This window comes from Lipotes vexillifer, unplaced genomic scaffold, assembly GCF_000442215.2.
Source record: "Lipotes vexillifer unplaced genomic scaffold, Lipotes_vexillifer_v1.1 scaffold84, whole genome shotgun sequence".
NCBI classification, from domain to species: domain Eukaryota; kingdom Metazoa; phylum Chordata; class Mammalia; order Artiodactyla; family Lipotidae; genus Lipotes; species Lipotes vexillifer.
In genome coordinates this window covers 1,877,580-1,896,447 of record NW_006783414.1, presented here as the reverse complement: position 1 = coordinate 1,896,447, position 18,868 = coordinate 1,877,580, and the positions used below count along the sequence as shown (strand labels likewise).

At 40.8% G+C, this 18,868-nt stretch overlaps 1 protein-coding gene across 1 annotated transcript in view; it reads right to left on the bottom strand.

Annotated features, from left to right (window-relative positions):
* The window catches only part of NSMCE2 (NSE2 SUMO ligase component of SMC5/6 complex), a 217,905-nt gene that overhangs the window by 147,917 nt on the left and 51,120 nt on the right, over nucleotides 1-18,868 (bottom strand). The window lies entirely within an intron of this gene.

Genomic DNA, 18,868 nt, shown 5'->3' with positions numbered 1-18,868 from the left:
ACGCTCTTCTTTTACCTGAGGAAGACGATAAAATTACTTTAGTTAAAAGTTAACAATGACACAGTCTTGTAACAGTATTTTTCTCTCATCTCATTCAAATAAAACTACAATGAGGTAGAAAACAGAATTCCCCCCAACAGAGAACCAGAAACGCTGGGACTTGTTCCAGAACAGACTGCTAGTGAACAGCAGAGGGAATCATTCATCCCATCCCATAGTCTGCTTTCTTAAGCTATGCCTTCAATTGCCCTGCTAGCTTGCTGCGTCCAGACACCTACTGGGGAAAAATTTCACACCAGTGCAACTGTGTCCTCCACCTTCACCAGAACTTGAACATGATGGCTCCTTCCTTTTACTTAGGTCTGTTCAGTCCCCTCTCCTTCCTCCCGAGGGCTCATTCCATCCTTCATCCTCTTCAGCACTCCTCTTCTCTGGCCCCTGGTCCCAGCAGGTGAGTGTGGCTCCTACTTCACAAAACAGGTAAGATTTCAACCTTAAACTTCCACCACCTGCTGCCACAAGGAAAAAGTGCCCCTATTCTGTTCAAGGCTAAACTCTCAATCTTTATTCTTTTTTACCCCTCACAATATTTTATTATAAATTTTTCAAACAGGCAAAAACGTTGAAAGAATTGTGCTTTACCATTCAAAGTAAAAAGACTATCTTCAAGTCCTCTGCTTCGATTAGCTTTTGTCATGGAGGAAAGAATTAGATAATCTTCTTTTGTTCAATTGCTATGCATTTTAATTAGCTGAATCGAAAATGAAAATTAAGCATGAAACCAAAATGCCTAAATCCATATTTAAAGTACAGAGTTGTAGGAATTGACTGTCTACTCATTGTACTGATGAAACTCAACCAGTGCTGGATCCACCATCAAAGAGAGATGTGAAAAAACATGGAGAGGCCTTAATGACAAGTTATACGTAATTAAAAATCTAAATCAAGTCCTCTAAGGCTAAAAAACCAATAAAGCTCAGTTTGGCTAGAGAAGGTAGAAAGACAATTTAATAATGCCTTATATCTCAAGAATAAGAGCTATTGTATGTGGTGACTGGCTACCCTCTGCCTCTACACTGGACAGAACAAGTTCAAGATAGCAGCATGAAGAGGTCAGAGTAGAAGATACAGAAAATAAATTATGAGTTTTTAGAAAAGAATTATGGGCTCTCTTTCTGGATTTATAAAATAAAGTCAACTCACATCCACCTGAGATGTTAAGGGGAGCATCACAGGCAGGCATACAGGTGAACCTTCTCAAGGTCTTTGATCAGTATGAAATTATTATTTAAGCTGCAATGGTCAGAGAAGATCTGATCTGAGCAGATTATCAACAAATGCAGATGTTCTCTTCCAACAAAGTCTCTAACCCACTCAGCATACTTCATTTCCTTCGTTCAAACTACACCACAGCTGAGGAGCTGGGCAGAAGAATGCGGGGTTGAGGGATGGAGAGGGTAGGCATTTTGAGGTTGACAACACAGCAACCTGAAGTATGACTAGGAAAACCTGAACACACACCAAATTCAGCGATTCAGAGTACTTTCTCCCCCCACAGCAGAACCTCAAGAGAATTGCTCTAAAGCACATAAATTCACCATGGCAAATATCTTCTCTGGAAACTTGATGTTGCAGTTGGCATAGCTTTCCATTGCAAAGAGAACTTACTGTACTCTAGCTATCAAAATGAGAGCCTGGAAAATACTAAGCTCATTACCTGTTTAAATCAATGCAATAAATGGGGATTAAGCTATATTTTTAATGGTTTCCTGCTTTGTTTGTGTCTTCAAGATAAATAGATACATAATCCCAAAAGGGGAAAGAAAAAAGCCATTCTTTGAGTAGTTAGTTGATCATAAGTGTTACCTAGTCTGGAAAAGGTAAGGATGGCCCTCTTCTCCCAGGACAAATGTAAAATACCTCAAAGAAATGTGAGATGGGAGGAGAGGATCTATTAGATCCTCGGTCCATCCCTTTCCTACGGCTAAAGTTTCTAGATACAAGACACAAAACCTCAGTTCTAAGTCACTGGGTGTATTAGTTTGGCAGGGCTGTCATAACAAAGTACCACAGACCAGGTGACTTAGACAACAGAAATTTATTTTCTCATAGTTCTGGAGGCTAGAAATCTGAAAGCAAGGTGACAGCAGGGTTGGCTTCTTCTGAGGTTTCTTTCCTTGGCTTGCAGATGGCCAGCTTCTCCCTGTGACACGGTCTTCCCTCTGTATATGTCTGTATCCAAATATTCTCTTCTTTGTTTTTGTTTTTTTTTGTTTGTTTGTTTTTTTGCGGTACGCGGGCCTCTCACTGTTGTGGCCTCTCCCGTTGCGGAGCACAGGCTCCGGATGCGCAGGCTCAGCGGCCGTGGCTCACGGGCCCAGCCGCTCCGCGGCATGTGGGATCTTCCCGGACCGGGGCATGAATCCGTGTCCCCTGCATCGGTAGGCGGACTCTCAACCACTGAGCCACCAGGGAAGCCCCAAATATTCTCTTCTTAAAAGGACCAGTCATTGGATTAAAATGAGGCACCCCAATGACCTCATTTTAACTTTCATTATCTCTTTAAAGACCCTATGTCCAAACACATCCTGAGGTATTAGGGGTTAGGACTTCAACATAAGGAATGTTGGGGGAACACAGTTCAGTTCATACACTGGGCTAAAGAATTTTGAAAACAGAATTTTAAAAATAGCTTATAACATCTTATGGAAAAACCCAAATGAACTTTTTGGCCAACCCAATAGATTGTTAATGTTTACACCATTATAATTTTTAAATGATAGACACTACTGAGAAGTAAACTTATTGGACACCATACTTAGAGAAAGAATTTAATACTGCCCTGGGGAGAGAAAAGGTCAGGTTTTTAAGTACTACCTACTTACCCAGTGAGTGCCCTCTCTGTGCTAAGCTTTGTAGCTAAACAGGAGAGAGGACCAGAAAAGTTGATTGGGAGTAGGGTGGTGAATAGCTTTGGGAGCCAGGCTATGCAAGTGAGGCCTGACCTGATAGGCAGCAGGGAAAGACACTAAAATATTCTAAGGAATAAAGTAATAATACCATGTGAAATTTCTTTCTTTCTTTTTTTTTAATGACGGCTGTAGTTAAAGCATAGAGGATGCACTAAGATAGGAAGGGAGAAAGAAGTTATTGGACTATGTTAACTAATGGTAGAGGGGCGGGCAACTTGACCAAACTGTAACACTATTTTTGAAGCAGAATCGCTGAGTCATTTTGTGAGAGGAAGACAAGAAACTGATAATGACCTCAAGATTTTTAACATTTAATATGGGCAACTAATTAAATTTAAAATGAGAGCATGTGAAAAAAGAGAAGAGAAATGCAAAAAGACCTCTTAAGGGAAAAAAAAAAGCGCAAAGAAGAAAACCAGGAGTAAGGCATGTCCAAGAAGAAAGGAAAAGAGAAAATTCCTTAAGAGACGCTTGTCCTTTGGAAAAGATGATGCAAGAGAGCTTAAGTAAGATAAGGGCTAAAAAAGAAACCACTGGATTTAATTACCAGGTACTTGGTACACTGCACTGGAACTATTTATCTGTTTCAACCTACTAGCCTGCAAAGCTTCTCTCAGGCAAGGATTATTTCACTGGTGCCCAGTGTACTATCTGTTGTACAGTAGGTGCTCAAATGACCTTGATGAAGTAGAATTACAGGGACGCCAGCCAAATTCTACTGTAGTGACAAGAGAAGAGGGAGTAACGGAGTTCCGTGTAAGCAAGTGAACAAAGTCTGGCAGCAAAGGAAGGAGAAAGAGATGGGAAGCAGATCGTGGGAAAGAGACAGCAAAAGACACTTGTTTATTTGTACAGAGGTCAACAGTAGCTTGGAGTGAAGCTGACATGATGGAGGAGAAAGAACATGGACCTCAGGATCAGGCAGGTCTGGGTCCCTAAGTTGTGGATTTGGGGACAGTCCTTCTAGGCCTTGGGTTTCTCTCACTTCATTAGGAATCAGGAACATCCATGTCAGTGCCACGGAGACTTAATTACACCATGTTTGTGTTTAACTCGGCACAGAGTAGACGTTAAATTTTCTTACTCTTTCCTTCCAACTGTAGCATAGAGCTTTCAACATGTTTGTGGACTGAGAAGAAGCCAGTGGGGAAACACAAATCAGAAACACTAAGAGAAAGCAGGTAACAGATTTCATTTGAGAAAATCCTTCAAGTACTAGGGCAAAAACTAGAGAGGGGAGAAGACCAGCTGCGAAAGCACAACAATAGTCTTTACCAGAGGTCATAAATGCCCACAAGGCTGGACACGCAAGGATCTGAAGTGTAGGACAACAGGCATTGGTGAGGACCGTGTCAAAGTAGCCGGCAACAGCCCCAGGTGAGAGGAAGCCGCTGCACACCTCCGGGTGACTGCTGCCACGTGAGAGAGCAAGCCCAGGTTTCTAAAGAAAAGTTACAAATCTAGATTTCAGTAAGAACTTTGTTTTTTTTTTTTTTTGGTCTCTAAAACAATGTATAGTCCAAACAGTACATCAGCCTGAAGCCAGGAGTTTGAAACCTCTGTTTAGCGCAAACAAGATATTTTGGACATAAAAAGCAAAGTACTATTGTGATCCGCAATCTTTGGAGGTTAGTGCAATTCCCAGACTTCTACTTTAGGAATGAAATATGGTCCTTTCAAATAGGACAGAGAATAATGGGAAGGATGGGTGTGGGGAAGAAAGGGGAAAGTAAAGGATTCCATTCTGACATGCTAATCCCAAGTATTAATGAAAAACTTGGGCTCTAGACTTGAGATTAAAAATTAGGCTCTTTGCTAACTGAATGACCTTAGAAAAGTTACTAAATGCATCTAACCTTAATTTCCTCACTTATAGATAGAAAATAATGACAGTATTTCCCTCACAGTGTTGTGGAGAGGAATAGATGGGCTGAAACAATACAGCACTGATGAGCTATCCGTCACAGAGAACAGTCAATGAGGAGTAAGTGTTATTGTTGTGTTTATAATTATATATATCTCCAGGGTGGCTGGATATCCAGGCCCGCGGCTCTGTGGACTGACATGAACACCCACGTGGAGAAATCAGGGTATGGATTTTAATGGAAACCATGGAAATGAATGGGATTACCAAGGAGATGAAATAAACAGAAACAAACAAAAAAAGAAGTAAGGAGAGAACTCTGGAGAATACCACATTTATGGGATAGCTAGAAGAGTCTAGAAAGAAAAAGTGCAAGAGTTAAGAAGACAACCAAAAGCAAGTGTCCCAAAAGTCTAGGACATTTCAAGATCTGTCAAATGCTGCACTGAAGTCAAGCTAAATAAGGATTGAGAAGTGTCCGTTGGACTCTATGATTGGCTCACTGAGGACGTTAGCAAGAGCCCAGATGCACACGCACAAAGTGCTGACTCCAAAATACGCAGATTTTTGTTGAATGAATTGTTTCAGAAACATGGAGCAGTGACAGGACAGAACACATAAATCGCCAAATGTTCCAGAGACTCTCCAACTAACCGCTCAGTTTGAGCTCAAAAGCACTTGTGAATGTTTAGCTACATTTAACTGGAACCCAACACTCCTGTGACTGCAGTATTTCTCTGATGTCAGCAAAGGAAGGCAAATCACAGATCTGACTGTAACAACGAAGTCAGACCTCTGGTGGCTCTGTCCTTATGAACAGAGGCTCAATGTTTTAGGAAAAGAAATAATGGTAGGAACCAAAGGCAAACTTGGTCCTTACCCATACTGAAACTGCATATTATTTTCAACATGCTTTAAAATAAAATTTTTAATATTTATATAATGATAATACACTTCATTTCTTTCAAACAATATTGTACACATATGCAATTACTCAAAGTGTATCATTTTATTGCCACAGGGCAAAGTCAGGGTCTCCTCCTCCAGTTATCACTATTGCCTGATAGCTATTATTTCACTGGGAGGGGAGATCACAGGAGCTAAGGATATTAAATGGGCTGAGTCATTCATACACTTTTGAATCATGTGAGAATCTAGTATAAAATTAGTCACTCTTGTAACTGAACCAAGACTCAGATGGATTTACTCTCTCCAGAACAGCCACTGTTAGATGTTTAGCTCCCAAAATAACATATACCTGATGATTTACATTTTGGAAATCACACAGCCTTTAGAAGTTTATTATAGGTACATAAAAGTGATAAGCACTATGCTTTGTACGCTAAGTATCCCAAGTTCTAATTCATAGTCAGCCTGATCTAAGGCTATGGGACCTACTTTCATGGGAATCCAGAGAGAATTGCCTCAACTGGTCCTAGAACATTCATTCAACAAATATTTAGAGCCCCAACTGGGTACCAGGCATTATGCTAAGCACTGAGACATTTATGGAGGTTGGCCCACACTTACGACACACCACCAACCCAACTGGTCATGCACAGGGTAAATTTATATAGGCCAACACTGTCTCCACCTTTATATAGCAAAAAAGCTTGGAAAAGTTTTCAATGAAAGACACGTCCAGGCTAAGAATCATTATGCTTTCACTGACTATAACCTAATTGCAATGGAGACACATTATATTTTTTACAGAGTTTACTATTCTGCCTTTGCCCTGTTAAAAAAAAAAAAAACATATCACACACGCTAATGATGACCAGCATGGATTATACCCTTCATCTCATGCCCGTTTCTGTTGTCAGTTGCACAATCTGCACTGAACTCTGTTGGGCCCAGTTATTTGTAGTTGAGTGAGTTTCCTAGTGCCATTATATAGTTTGACTTCTGACAAAAACGCTAAAAAGGGAACACTTCCTCGTTGAACATTATGACACACTGAATGGACTTCTCAGTTTGCCAAGGTGTTGTAATACACCATTACTGGGCAGCGGCCAACCAGACATGGAAACATCTTTCCTCTTTCAAGCCTTTCAGAAAAAAATTGAAAACGAATAAACTTAAACCTGTGAGAAAGTGCCATTGGTCTAGTTCTAATGGACGAGTCCTATTGGAATAGACAGTTGTCTAACAGATGGCAGTTGAATGAGGCAACCTGCCATCTATGTGCATCTGTTACTAAACATTTATGCTGTTGAAAATTACTCCAATAATTTCTCATGGCACCAATCCCACTATAAGATCATGACCAACAGGAGTCGCATATTTATACAGTACAGTAACAGGATTCCCATATTGGGTGGGGGGGTGGGCTGGGGGCAAAGGAACCAAACTTCTGAGTTGTCTCTCTGGGCTTTGTTGCTCTTGTTGTTTGCCTTCTTTCTTTTCTTTCTTTTCTTTCTTTCTTTCTTTTTCTTTCTTTCTTTCTTTCTTTCCTTCCTTTCTTTCTTTCTTCTTTCTTTCTTTCTTTCTTTCTTCTTTCTTTCTTTCTCTCTCTCTTTCTTTCTTTCTTTTTCTTCCTTCCTTCCTTCCTTCTTTCTTCCTTCCTTCCTTCCTTTCCTTTCTTTCTTTCTTTCCTTCCTTTCTTCTTTCTTCCTTCCTTCTTTCTTTCTTCTTTCTTTCTTTCTCTCTCTTTCTTTCTTTCTTTTTCTTCCTTCCTTCCTTCCTTCCTTCTTCCTTCCTTCCTTCCTTTTTCTTTCTTTCTTTCCTTCCTTCCTTCTTTCTTTCTTTTCTTTCTTTCTCTCTCTCTCTCTCTTTCTTTCTCTCTCTCTCTTTCTCTCTCTCTCTCTCTCTCTCTCTCTCTCTCTCTCTTCCTTCCTTCCTTCCTTCCTTCCTTCCTTCTTTCTTTCTTTCTTTCTTTCCTTCCTTCCTTCTCTGGGCAGAATTCATAGAAATATGCATTATTTATTTATTTATTTATTCATCCATTTAATAAATATTTACCAAATGCCTACCACATGCAGGCATTGTGCTAGGCATTGGAGATTCAACAGTAAACAGCCTAACCTGGTCCCTGTTGGTCTCATGGGGTTTGGGATATAGTGGAGTAAAACAGTACTATTCAAAGAGTCAAACAAATACACTATCACCAGCTGTGAGAAGTGCTGTGAAGGAAATGTATTAGATGGTAGGAGAGCATGTAACCACAGAAATATAGAGGACATCATTTCATAGGCAATCTTTTTAGGCACTGCTCCATTTAAACACAGGTCATGCTGAGGAGAGGGTGAGATGAGGATTTTTTTATTGTTGTTATTAACAAACACTTTGCAATTGCACAAAATCTTTCATCAGAATGGTTCAAAGCCTTATATACCCAAGTGTCATTATCCTAATTTGACAGATGTGAGGAACGGACAGCTCACAGGTTAAGAGTCTTGCCCAAGGTCATACTGAGTCAGTGACAGATGGCTGCAACTAATTCAAACCCCCTTTCTTTCTTTTTTTCCCTTGGGACTTGCACATTTGGGACCTGTCTAGAGTTGGGGGAGCGAGGGAGGGGGAGGGGCAGGGGACTGTTTGAAGAGAATTGAAATGAATAGGGGCAGTCAAGCTCTAAGGGGGGGCCCTGAATTAGCTAACTGATTTTACCACATTTCCTTACAAACAATAGTGCAGTCACAGGGGATTGGTTCCAGGAGACCCCACATATACCAAGATCTAAGGATGCTCAAGTCCCTTAGATAAAATGGCACAGTATGGTCGGTCCTCCCATTTTGCAGGTTTCCCTTCCGCAAATTTAACCAACTGCAGATGGAAATTTTGATCCACGGTTGATTGGATCCAGGTTGCGAAACCAGTGAATACAGAGAACCAACTGTGTATTTATTGAAAAAGGTCTGTGTGTAAGTGGACTCTTGCATTTCCAACCCCTGCTGTTCAAAGGTCAACTGTACATTTCCTGAATGCTTACTATGACAGGCACCTGCTAAACTTGACATCATCATCTCAGTTGATAATCCCAACACCCCCTGGAAGTTTGTTAGAAATTGTGTTAGAAACCCCCTTTCAACTTAACTTTGCTTTGCATGTGCCTCCAAGTACCAATTCAGAATGAACTTTTATACCTCATCTCAATTTTATGAAAACATACTTGACTTCAGGCAGATATCCTCAACCTTCAGTGGTCATTTGTTAGCTCTCACATGAAAAGACACTAATTCTGAATTTGGAATTGCCTTTCCTGCCCACCAAGCCTCTGTCATCTACAGAATTACTCAATGCCTTATTTATCATTATGGTATCTCACTCAAGGATACCATATCCTTGATTTGGTATAAATTTGAGGATAAAAAGTACAGCAATGGGTTGATGCTAATGGGATATACTGGTCTCACCAAGTACCCCATTATCCAGAAAGATGATCTCCTAAAATGCTAAATCATCTACTGAAGATTCAGTTCCAGTGCTGCCTGGGAGACAGCACCTCATGAGGTTAATGTCCCACCGGATGCCTGTGACCAGTGAATAATATGTGACATTGTTTCTCTGATAGTCAGAACACATGGACCTAGGAACCAAGGGATGAAAGCAGAATTAGCTGTAAATCTTCTCCCCCTCATCACACCTAATGGCCAACTTGCATTTTTTCTTCCATGGCTGCAACTCGAATTCTGCTGGTCTAATAGTCTTAGTACTCAAGAGAAGAATGATTTCACCAAGGGACTCAACAATGCCTTCACTGATTTGGAAACTTAAACAGCAACCTAGCAATTTTTTTTTTTTGTTTTTTTTTTTTTTTTGGTTTATTTTTTTGCGGTACGCGGGCCTCTCACTGTTGTGGCCTCTCCCGTTGCGGAGCACAGGCTCCGGATGCGCAGACTCGGCGGCCATGGCTCACGGGCCCAGCCGCTCCGCGGCATGTGGGATCCTCCCGAACCGGGGCACGAACCCGTGTCCCCTGCATCGGCAGGCGGACTCTCAACCACTGAGCCACCACGGAAGCCCCCAACCTAGCAATTTTGAGCTTCTCATGACACTGACTAAACAGACAAAAAGTGAGATTACAGAACTGGTTGGGGCACTGAATCTGAATTATCAAGGGTAAACAGGATTGCTGCTACAGAGTGAGGAAAGGGAGGTGTGCATCTGGAACCTGGACTGTCTCCTGGTTTTGCCATGTCTAGTGGTAAAAAATAATGAAAGTCCGTAACAACTCCATACAGGTAGAACCATCAAGAACACAGATATACCAGGAACAAAAGCCTAGGTATTATAGCCAGATAAAAACCTACCTCATTCGGGAGTTGGTTGACGGTGAACATGAAATGGGTATTGGAGAAGGGAGTTAAAATGCCAACTACGGTTCAGGACCAACAGGAAAAGCTAAGTATCCCATCATATTTCTTCCTTGGTCTGACATGTACATATTTATGTTTTTAACTAATTTCTCCCTTTCCTTTCCTCCTAACATTTTACAAAAAATAAGCTGGTGGCTCACTAGTTACAGAGTACCATAATGGAACAGTATGGACATAAAGGAGTAAGTGTGGCCCAAATATCCTAGACTTGGAAACAGTAACTTAAGATGTTATATCCTTCCCACTTTGGGGGGAAGACAGAGCATATTTTTCACTTTTATGAGAGAGGGCTGCAATATGTTAGCAGGAAGCATTTTCTTGTTGCACGGTTTGCAAGATTAAGTCTGGAAGGAAATCGTATACAGAGGCTGAGCAGCCATACTGGTCTAGAATCTTTTGAACCTTTCCTCTGTTTGGGGAATTTCCCACCTTATGAGTGATACCTCACTGGGGCAGGAACCAGAAATTCACTTTCTCAGCTTCCCTGCAACAAGAACACAGACATGTCAACTTGGCCCTTGGCCTGTGGGACTTCCATTCTTGAGAATGACATGAAGGAGGTGCCTTGGAACCAGATTACCTAAGGATTTAACCTTTAAATCCCAGCTCTGCCTCATACAAGCTGTGAAATCTTGGGCAACCTCTCAGAAACTTGATCTCCCCATCTATAACTCTACCAAAATCTTTGCATTGTCATGAATGCTAAATGGATTAATGCATTCAAAGAATTTAGAGCTTTGAAACGCAAATACAGTAGCCACTAGCCACATGTGGTTATTCAAACCTAAATTAATTAAAATTAAATAAAAATTAAAATTTAGTTCCTCACACTGTCACATTCCAAGGGCTCAAAAGCCACACGTAGCTACTGGCTACCTTTTTACAGTGCAGATATAGAACATTTCCATTACTGCAGAAAGTTCTACTGACAAGTGTTGACTTATAGAATACTTCCTGGCACTCAGTAAGCACTCAAATGATAATTGCTCCTATTATTAATAACTAGTATTGCTATCATTATTATTATTTTACATTACATCCCCAGAACTTATTTATCTTACACCTGAAAGTCTGAGCACTTCTGAGCACTTTCACCCAATCCCCATCCTTCGTCCCCTCCCCTAGCCTCTGGCAACCACACTATCATTATTATCACAAGAGCAAGTTTAAGATACAGCTGAATTTAAAATCTAATGGATAACCAATTAAATGTGGTCTTCTAATAAGAATTAGCAGAGTATCAGTAGCAACAACTGCTCTCAATTTATAGTTGATTATGGGCAAGGTACTGAGCTAAGCACTTCACAGGGATATTTTATTTAATCTTCCCCAAACAAACAAACAAACAAACAACCTGAGTGGTAAGAACATCCCTGTTACAGATTAGGAAACTGAGGAAAGGAGTGGTGTAACTACAAGCACTGAAGATGCTCATCAGTATGGGATCTGGGACTCACTGGATTGGCAGGTCTGCAAAACTACTAAATCCATGACAACTTCTTAGACTTCACTACAGAGTTACTGAGTGCCCACTAGGGGTCATGCACTGTGCTAGATGCTGGGAATACAGTGGTAAACGGAGACCAAGGCTCTGCCCTCACAGACTTTTAGCTCTAGTTGAGAAGAACAGTCAGAAAAGATATAATTAGCTGGATGGTAATAAGTGCTATCGAGAACAGTTAAACAGGGTGGGGTAGGTGAGCCCCTGTATGATGGATGGTTAGGGAAGGCTTCACTGAAAAGATGACATTGGAACAGAGACCTGAAGAAAATTAAAAAGGGCAGGGTGGAGTGGTAGGAGATGAGGTCAGAAGTGAAGATGGAGTAAGGGGGTCCAGGCCAGGGAGGCCAACGTGGGGCCTTTAGCCTCCAGGCTAAGAGAGATGGGAGGGTTTTGAGCAGAGGAGTGAGAAGACCTGGTTTTCTTTTTTATAGGATCACTCTGGCTATTATGATGAGAATAGATTTTAGGGGAGGAAGGGCAGAAGTAGGAGACCAGTTAGAAGCAGACCAGTTAGTAGGCTACTGCAGTCATCTAGGCAAAAGGAGACAACGGCCCACATTAGGGTAGCAAGAGGTAGCAAGTAGCAAGAGGTGGTCAGATTCTAACTATATTTTGAAGGTAGAAACAATAGGCTTTATTGATGAACTGGATATGGGCTGTGACACATTAAGGAACTTAGGACAACTTTGGGTTTGGCCTCTCTAGATGAAATGGTACAGTTGCCATTTCCTGAGATGGGGAAGTCTGGAGGAACAGCTGGTTTTGGAAGGTTAAAAGTGAAATGCCTATGGGAATGAAATGAAGTGGGAATGAAAAGAAGACAACTGTATATCGGAGACGTGGTTTTGGAGAGAAGATAGGGTTATAGTTACAAACGCTATGAAAAACGACTAAGTGTATGGTGTTATGAGAGCACAAGATACATTTGGCGGACAGAGACCGGGTGATGTCAGGGAGGGCTGTTGAAAAAGAGCTAGACTAAGTTTATGAAGGGCAGGAAGGAGTTAGCTATTTGAAAGTGAGAGAAGAGCATTCCCAGCAGAAAGAATAATGTGTACTAAGCCCAGGAGCAAGAGAACATGCCAAGAACTAGCATAAAAGAATGGTAAAAAATGAGGCTACCAAGTTAAGCAGGGTTACAGACCAGGTAAAGACGTCTGAATTTAATCCTGAAAGTAATAAGGAATAGTGAAGAGGGCAGAGTTGTGAAAAAGGCAGGCAAAATAATCAAATTTCCAATTTAGAAACAGTTTTTGGGCTACTAGCTAGAAAACATACTAGAAGAAAGCAAAACTTCATGCAGCAAACTATTCATGGGAGAGTGGAGATTGTGAAAATGGGGATGAGGCAGGCAACCTCATTTGAGAATCCATAAAATTTGGTGATGGAATGCGAGCTATGAGGAGCTAGGAGAAGGGAGGATAATAACCAGGTTTCTGATGTGGGCAACCGTGGGGGAGGATATCGCCATTTCCTAAGTCACAGAATCTCAGAAGAAAATCAAGGGGAAAACTCTCTGAGTTGCTGAATTTAAGGAGCACACTGAAGTGAGAGATCAAATAGATGATTGAATTCATGTGTGTAATTCTCAGACGCATGCTCTGGAAAGGAAATAAGGATTTGGGACTCGGCAGCACAAAGACAGTAATTCAAGTTAAAAGCTCAAGAAGAGAGCGCAAAGAAGACAAAAGAGTCAAAGAACAGGTAGGAGTACCAAGATTTTATGGCTGGAGAGGTGAAGAAGGGCCCACCGGCAGACTGTGGAGAAGTGGCCGGAAGCAGGAAGAAAAGTCAGACGTGTGTTGTCATGAAAGTTAAGGGAACATAACAATTCAAAAAGGAGGGAGTCCTCCATAGTAGCAAAGTCAAATAAGAGAATGACTGAACAATGTCCTCTGGACTTTTCACCAGGTGTGTAACCGAGGGCCGTTCCCTCAACTCTTTCAGCCTCAGCTTCTTCATGTACACAAGACAAGAATGTTATGGTACCCGCCATACCCAGTTGTTGTGAGGATACATGGTGGTGCATACAAGGTACCTAGTACAGTGTTAAACACACTAGGCACTTAAAAAAAAAAAAAAGCTCTATTCTCAGTGCCCCACGTCTTACGTGATGTCACACAGGCAGGGCGAGGTAACAAGGAGAAAGGGGGTTGAAAGCTTGAAGCCACATGGAACCACTGGCCTTGGAGTGAACTGTGCATTTTGAAAAACAGGAACGGGGAGAAAAGAACTACAGTCTTTTTCCTTTTCTTCCTCTCCTCTCCCAATGTTTCCTTTCTCTGCACCAAATGCAGTTTATAATGCAGAAATTCCTGAGAGCCTGTCAAAGAGAGCTTTTAAGCATACCTTAGTATTTACACAAAGAACTGTGTTCCATGTCGATGTTTACCACAACCGTCATGAGTTTGTGACACAGATGTTATATTCTTAAGAAGGGTGGCTTAAACTCAGGAGCAGTCCCCAAATAAATAAACGAATAAATGCTCTGTAGAAACTAAATCTATCGATTAGTGATTTCAAAATTTCTTCCAACAGTTTTTGACACGATAAGCCAGGTAATGTTTATCAAATGAAATATTCTAAGTACATGATTAAGGAGACCTTTGGACAACCAAACTGACTTTCAGGTTAGTTTCGGCACTGACAAAATGATAGTCAAGAAGTTTCCCAGATGGCGTATACTTTCCTGTCAAGGATTAAGGTTCTACCCTTTCTTGCTCTCAGCTCCTCAAGGACATGAACTGGGAAAACTGTCCCAATGTTTGCTTCTCTAATGGAAAAAACATGTGCTTTACAAAAATGAATTTCACTATTTTTTTTTCATATCTAAATTATTCCCACCCTTCTAGCATAATTCCTTTCAAAACCTGTTTGCTTTAGGACTGACTTAGCAATTCTCTCAATGCAGCTCTCAATGCACAAAGCCTGTATTATATAGTCCCTCCCCTACCTGCTTATTTTCTGTTACATCCATCAAAATCAAGGCACCTAAGGAAAGTCCTAACTACTGGGGATCTTGATTTTCTTATACTCATTTAGATAAACTTTTCCATTCAGCTCAGCAGTGATTGGTGACACTGAAGCTTATTTTGCTTTCGAATCTGAACAATGAAAGAAGTGTCTCTTGCTCCAGTTCGTCTGTGTGTGAGTGTGTGTGGAGGGGAGATACGAGGGGAAGGGATATACACACTTTGTGCTCTCTCTCCGGAAGCAAGCAAAAGACCTGGGAGGAGAACGGGCAGCAGTGCTCAGTTTCGTGGAGCATTCGAGACCAGAGACCAGCCTTTGGCCCCTGGCCATTGAGGAGTACCCAACCCACTACACACTCGCTGACTGAGGACAGGAAGAACTTCTCTCTCACGTTCCATGTCTTTCCTGGGTCCTCCAGTAACTCCCTCCATGAACTAGAGGATCTGAATAACCAAAGGACCAAATTCACCATTTCTGTTGTAACCAAAGAGAAATGCTAATTGTTTTCTTCCCTCTGTTCTTGCCAAGTTTCCATCAGAAAACCCATTTAATGTGACTATAGGGCCTGAAAAAGAAAGAAGCAAAATATCTATTTTTGCCTATATCTATTTGCTTACATCGATTTTGCTTATAACTATCTATATCTAAATGGAAAAATACCTATTTTTACATTTTTTAAAAATCCATAAGTTATCTTCTAACATTCTGATAAACAGTAAGTTTGATTTCAAATCCCCTGTCTTTATATCATACCACATATCCATAGCACAGAATGAGGGCAATCCAAGGATACAAGGCCAGATCCTTCTCTCAGTTATCACATCTCACCCAACACAGTAAAGACTGTGGAATTACTAATAATCCAGCGGTTTATTAATGCTCCTTATCCTTTATCTACTCCATTCATTCCCATCTAGCCACCTATCAAATTCTCTGATGTTGCCTTCTCTGTAATTCATATGGCTTCCTTTCATTTGAAATTATTTCCCACTACTAAAGCTATCAAACTGACTTTCACCTTCCATTTTGTCACCTATGAGAAAAATTTCCTGAGTAAATGAAAATGAACTCTCTCCATCTTATCTAATCAAAAGCCACTGTACCACAAGAAAAAACAATAAACAGGTGCTTCATAGTACATAGAGCACTTGTGAGAATAATTTATATAATGTGATTCTCACTGCCAGAGAGAGTAAATAATTTCCTTGAACCGAACACCGAATAGATAACAAAGCTAAAACTACAAGGTGGCCACCAAGTCTGAAAGCACAGACAACACGATTTCATGATGGGCTATAATATTATATCATTAAGCCATTTATTGCATATTCACCTATGTTTCCAGACTTGGTGGCCACCCTGTAAAACCCAGATCTTCTAGCCGTAACCTGTTTTCCTTGATTCCCTGCATGTTTACTCTGAAGCACTAAAGAAGGCAGCAGTCAAAGGAAAATACCATCTTTAAACTGGATGATATTTAAAAATTTATAAACCAGGTTTCATAGTCTGTTCTCCAACTTAACTTCACAGACACATTGTGCACGGAGATTAAAAGAAGCAATTAATATTCTCTCAATGCCAACTATATAAAACCTCACTTCCTGTGAGGGCACGCATAGTTAAGAACTTTACCTACAGTACCACACTTAATCCTCGCGATAGTCCCGTGAGGTATCATTATCCTCTTTTTACAAATAAGGAAGCTGAAGATTCTAAGAGGACAGGTCACTAGCCCAGTGTCACACAGCTAGGCAGTGGAGGAGCAAGGATGAAGCTACGTCTTCTGATTCCAGCTGCGGTATTATTTCCGCTACCCCAGTGAAACATCCTTTACATGTTCCATAACATGCCACCTACTGACCATTTCACTGCCTTCTTCCACAGAGACTTCTTCCTCACCGCTTCTAAAAACTAATCACGAGCAAATCTGTAGTCTAAGCTGGCAAGAAGAAAAAAGTTCCTCAACATTGCCTGGCACATAGCAAGCACTAGAGAAATGTTAGCTAGGCTTACTATTATTATGGAAAGACTGACAATTCCATCATTTAACATAACGGTTCCATATAACAATATTCTTTTCCTCAAGCAGTTCTTTAATATTAACAGAATCCCTCCCTATGCATGTCAAATCAGTGTGAAGTCTTTTTCATTCAGACTAAAATTTTACCTTTGGGAAATTTACAGTTAAGATATGTATAAGATCATAAGCATATTTTATAACCAAGACTACACAAAAACACTTTCTCCCAACTAAAACTACAATTCAAAGTGAATTCAACGAACTACATCTTTTATATATATATATATATATATATATATATATATATATATTTTTTTTTTTTTCTTTTAAGATTTTGTTTTTTTTGATGTGGACCATTTTTAAAGTCTCTATTGAATTTGTTGCAATATTGCTTCTGTTTTATGTTTTGGTTTTTTGGCCCTGAGTCATGTGGGATCTTAGCTCCCCAGCCAGGGATCAAACCTGCACCCCCTGCATTGGAAGGCGAAGTCTTAACCACTGGACTGCCAGGGAAGTCTCACTACATCTGTCTTGAGGCATGGAGATGTCATGAAGAGAGCCTTGAATGACATATCAAAAAACCAAGATTCAATCTCACCTCTTAAGACTAAGCAGGTGACCTGCTTATGACCTTTAACCTTCCTGAGGCTCAGAGTCCATCATCCACCTTACCTAACTTGGAAGGTTACTGTGATCATTAAAGAGGTCAGGGATCCCAGAAGGCTCCTCATCCCTTACCCAGGGCAAAGAAAGTTGGCTTCAGATTCTTTTAGTCAAAGGGCCAGGGGACTGAAGTAGGAACCGATATTTCCAAATCTGGTTTAAGTAAACCATCAACAGCCTGTAGGCAAATATCAAATAACTGGGGAAGCCAGAGGAGAAGTGAATTCACTATCATCCAATACCACAAACGGACTTTGTTACAGTTTATAGAAATTGGATCACAATGAACTATTTATGATTATATCATTTTTTTAAAAATTGGCTAGCCTAGAAACCTAGCCACTGAATGTTATTTCTATGGGAAACTGTATTTCATGATTCAATTCAGAAATCCAAACACTGGGAATGTATCTTATTTCTTTCCAGTTCCAAGAGCTAACAGAGACTCCCTTCTGATCCTCTGGCATATTCAGGCAGTCTCTTTCACTCTTTGGGCCTGTGGCCATTCAGATATGAGATGTCAGATGGGGACAGTCAGGACATAATAACTATATACCACCTTTCACTTTTTTTGGGGGGGCGGGCAGTATCACAACACATTCCTATTTATAATCTCATTTTATCTACAATTGCCCAGTGAGGTATGTAGGGCAAATAGCATTATTCCTCACTTTAGAAATGAGGAAGCTGAAGCACAGAAGTTTCCATGACTTGTCCAAGGTCATAGCCTGGCAGAACAAGGATTAGAAGTCAGATCTTTATTTCCCAGCCCAACGCTCTTATCAATGAAACATCAACTGCTGAGAAAAGGGGAAAAGGAAGTGAAGGTGATTATGATTTACTGAGACTTTCTGACTAATTTCATCTGACGTTGTGAATTTTCATTAATTTCCTTCTTCATTGTTGCCTGATGAGTTAGTCACTAAAACCATAAGATCAGTAAGTATAAACTGTTTTATATTATTTCCTCATTGTTACAGATAGATGTTCAAGTTTAAGTGTTTCATAATAAAGTGACTCAGAGACTAAGCAAGCCCAATCTACATTAGTAACTTGTTGAACTGTTACATGAGATTTCTGCAAAACTCTTCGGGCCAGAGGGCAGGTGTGGGGGGCAGAAATAAGCATTTACCAAAAGGATGACTAAATTAAGGACAAAAGGTGAGTGTAAAACTTACACACTTTTTTCCTTCCAGTTTAAGCTGTGACATGAGAAAATAAACATGAGGAAACAAAACACAAGTCACCTATTACCATTTATTCTGAATTTAGGAGGTTTAGAAGAGTTCACTAGTTTAAATCAGCGTGTGGTGGACATTTTTGAGACAAGAGAAAGAAGTTAAAAGTTAACAGGGGGGCTTCCCTGGTGGCGCAGTGGTTGAGAGTCCGCCTGCCGATGCAGGGGACACGGGTTCGTGCCCCGGTCCGGGAGGATCCCACATGCCGCAGAGCGGCTGGGCCCGTGAGCCATGGCCACTGAGCCTGTGCGTCTGGAGCCTGTGCTCCGCAACGGGAGAGGCCACAGCAGTGAGAGGCCCACGTAACGCAAAAAAA